This window comes from Cajanus cajan, chromosome 8 (assembly GCF_000230855.2).
Source record: "Cajanus cajan strain Asha chromosome 8, NIPB_CcT2T_4, whole genome shotgun sequence".
NCBI classification, from domain to species: Eukaryota; Viridiplantae; Streptophyta; class Magnoliopsida; order Fabales; family Fabaceae; genus Cajanus; species Cajanus cajan.
The window spans coordinates 45,499,465-45,503,638 of NC_138524.1; the positions used below are offsets into that span (position 1 = coordinate 45,499,465).

Here is a 4,174-nt window from a genome sequence, read left to right on the forward strand (position 1 = left end):
CACTCACCTTGAGAGATAAGGCAAAGGTGTGGCTAAGAACAGTGCCTAGAGAAAAGATAGCAACTTGGGAATTATGTGAAAGAGCTTTTCTAGAGAAATTCTTTCCTCCTTCTAAAACTAAAGAATTGAGGAAGAAAATCACTAATTTCCAACAAGGCACTGGAGAGACTATTTATGAAGCATGGGAGCGGTTCAAAGGATATCTTCAAGCATGCCCACAACATGGCTTCAACCGTTGGCTTACCATCCAATTTTTCTTTGAAGGATTGGACCAACAAAGCACCATGATATTAGACTCAGCAGCTGGAGGATCTTTCATGGGGAAACCTATTAATGACTGCATGATTATTTTGGAAAATGTAGCCTCAAATCACAGCCAATACAGTGAAAGAGAAGTCACAGCAAGGAAAGGAACTCCGGGGCGATATGAAGTGAACAATATTGAGTTACTCTTAGCAAAATTTGATACTCTTAATCAAAGATTAGACAAGATGGAAAAAGCTAAGGTTAATTCAGTGGCTACAAATCAAGTATGTGACCTTTGTAGGGAACAAGGGCACACTGCAGTAGATTGTACCTCAATTTTTACTGGAGAAAAAGAAGATACTACTGAACAAGTGGCAGCTTCTCATAATTTCTATGACACTCCTCGAAGAGAGGAGAGTAATCCATATTCCAACACATACAACCCTGGTTGGAAGAATCATCCTAACTTTTCTTGGAAGAATAACCCAGTTCAAGGAAGTAGCAATCAGCAACCTAATTTCCGTCCGTCCAATCACTTCATTAATGGGCAAGGAAATCCAGTACAGACACCCTCAATTCAACAAAGTGTTTCAAGATTAGAAAGCCTTATGGAGAATTTTGTCACTAATCAAAAATAGACCAATGACTCAATGGCAAATTCTATTCAAAACCTTGCTGTCAAGGTTGAGAATATTACTCTCCACAACAAGATGCTGGAAAATCAAATTGCACAGTTGATGCCTAGTTCAAACAATTCTCCAGGTAAGTTCCCAGGTAAAACAGTTGCAAACCCAGCTGAAAATGTTAATGCTGTTACTTTAAGGAGTGGGAAGAAATTAGACGGACCTGTGTCTAATCAAAATGATAATATTGAGATTGATGAAGACGCTTCTCCTATGGTTGAAAAACCCGAAAAAGAGAGATTAGAAAAAGAAAAAGTATCTTCATCAAAGCCTCAAACTGTTTATCACCCTCCAATTCCTTTTCCTCAAAGGTTAGCAAGGACTAAACTTGATAGACAATTTGAAAAATTTTTAAATATGATCAAACAAGTGTATGTAAACATTCCATTTGTAGAAGCTCTACAACAGATGCCTACATATGCTAAATTTCTTAAGGATCTTTTAGCTAACCGAAGGAAATTGGATGATAGAGAGACTGTTACATTGATCCATCATAATTTGCCCAAAAAACTTAAGGATCCTGGTAGTTTCTCTATACCTTGTCTCATTGGAAATCTAAGGTTTGAAAAAGCCTTATGTGACCTTGGGGCAAGTATCAGTTTAATGCCTTTATCAATTTGCAAGAAATTAGATATGGGAGAATTAAAGCCTACAGCAATGTCAATCCAGTTAGCAGATAGATCTATAAAATATCCCATAGGAATTTTAGAAGATGTTCCAGTTAAGATAGGTAAATTTTTAATTCCGGGAGATTTTGTTGTTTTAGAAATGGAAGAGGACAACCAAATACCAATCATACTAGGTAGACCATTTTTTGCTACAGCAGGCGTGATAGTAGATGTCAAACATGGAAAATTGTCTTTATCCATTAATGATGAAACAATGGAATTTAATATTGCTAAATCTGTTAGACAACCTTCTCTTGAAAATATTTGCTGCAGGGTTGATATATTGCCTAAAGACATGGAGGAAGAAGTCATGAGATCTATTTTGAGGGATCCCTTGGAGAATTTTCTAGTTGGAGGAAAGCACATAGATCTTGAGGGGATTCAACCTAATTATGCTTGCTTGATCGATTCAAGTCCCCCGTGTAAAGAAAAAGATCCTCTAGTAGAAAGTCTTCTTGAGTCTTCAACAGATTGGCAAGAAGAAAACTCTCCAAAGTTAGAACTTAAACCACTTCCTTCATCTTTAAGGTATGAGTTTTTGGGGGCTAATTCCACTTATCCAGTCATAGTAAATTCAGCTTTAAATGAAAAAGAAACTGAAAAACTTCTCAATGAGTTGAGAAAATTTAGAAAAGTTATTGGATATACTATGGCTGATATAAAGGGAATTAGTTCTTCATTTTGTATGCATCGCATCTTCTTGGAGGAAGGATCCAAACCTTCTGTTGAAGCTCAAAGAAGACTAAATCCCAAGATGAAAGAAGAGGTAAAGAAAGAAATTTTGAAATTATTGGATGCTAAGGTAATTTATGCTATATCTGATAGTCCTTGGGTAAGTCCAGTTCATGTGGTTCCTAAGAAAGGTGGGATGATAGTAGTTAAAAATGATAATAATGAATTAATTCCCACAAGAACTGTGACTGGGTGGCGTATGTGTGTTGATTATAGAAAATTAAATAATGCCACTAGAAAGGATCACTTTCCCTTACCTTTTATTGATCAAATGCTTGAAAGGTTAGCAATGCATTCATACTTTTGTTATTTGGACGGATACTCCGGTTTTCATCAAATCCCTATTCATCCATTAGACCAAGAGAAAACTACTTTTACATGTCCCTATGGTACTTTTGCTTATAGGAGAATGCCTTTTGGCCTATGTAATGCACCTGCTACCTTTCAAAGATGTATGACTGCAATCTTTAGTGATTTATTAGAAAAAGAGATGGAAGTTTTCATGGATGACTTTTCAGTTTATGGTATTTCCTTTGATGACTGTCTATTAAATCTAACTAAAGTATTGCAGCGTTGCTCTGAAGTGAATTTAGTCTTAAATTGGGAAAAATGTCATTTTATGGTACAAGAAGGAATTGTCTTAGGACACCTAATATCTGGGAGAGGAATTGAGGTAGATAGAGCAAAAATAGAAGTAATTGATAAATTGCCTCTTCCAATTGATGTTAAAGGTGTTAGAAGTTTCTTAGGGCATGCCGGTTTCTACCGAAGGTTTATTAAAGATTTTTCAAAAATCTCTAAACCATTATCTAATCTACTTGTGAAAGAGGTACCTTTTAACTTTGATGTTTCTTGTAAGAATGCATTCTACAGGTTGAAAGAAGCTCTCACTACAGCTCCTATTCTGCAAACTCCTGACTGGAGCCTTCCTTTTGAAATCATGTGTGATGCAAGTGACTATGCTATAGGAGCTGTATTGGGACAAAGAAAGGACAAGAAGGTTCATGCTATATACTATGCCAGCAAGACTCTTGATGAAGCCCAAACCAATTATGCAACAACAGAAAAAGAATTGTTAGCAGTCGTCTATGCTTTTGAAAAGTTCAGATCTTATCTTGTGGGGTCTAAGGTTATTGTTTACACAGATCACTCTGCCCTAAAGTATCTTTTTAATAAAAAGGATGCTAAACCTAGGCTCCTCAGATGGATTCTCCTTTTACAAGAATTTGATTTAGAGATTGTGGACAGAAAGGGAGTAGAAAATGTAGTAGCTGATCATCTCTCTCGACTTCCACAAGACCAAGCAACAAAGGAGGAACTCCCTATTAATGACAGCTTCCCAGACGAAAAGCTTTTAGCAGTTGTTGTGAAAAACAGTCCCTGGTATGCAGATTATGTGAATTACTTAGCATGTGGAGTCCTTCCTGAAGACTTTAATTATCAACAAAAGAAGAAATTCTTTAGTGACCTTAACAGCTTTATTTGGGATGAACCTTACCTACATAAGAGGTGTAGAGATGGTATCTACAGAAGGTGTATCTCAGAAGAAGAAGCTCCTCACATCATTCACTCATGTCATTCTTCCGCATATGGAGGGCATGCTAGTACATCAAAAACTGCAGCTAAAATTCTACAATCTGGTTTTTACTGGCCAAACTTATTTAAGGATACTTGGAAGATGGTAAATTCTTGTGACCAATGCCAAAGATCAGGGAATATATCCAGGAAACATGAAATGCCATTAAATGGGATTTTAGAAGTAGAAATTTTTGATGTATGGGGAGTAGATTACATGGGACCATTCCCAAGTTCTAAAGGTTACAAGTTCATATTAGTTGCAGTTGA

General features: G+C 36.5%; 1 non-coding gene across 1 annotated transcript; it reads right to left on the reverse strand.

Moving 5' to 3' along the window:
* Positions 1–122: 122 nt before the first annotated feature.
* LOC145950993 (small nucleolar RNA R71) lies at positions 123–229 on the reverse strand. Its single transcript, XR_014428819.1, has one exon. It is a non-coding gene; the product is annotated as a small nucleolar RNA R71 (small nucleolar RNA).
* Between the last annotated feature and the right edge of the window lie 3,945 nt (positions 230–4,174).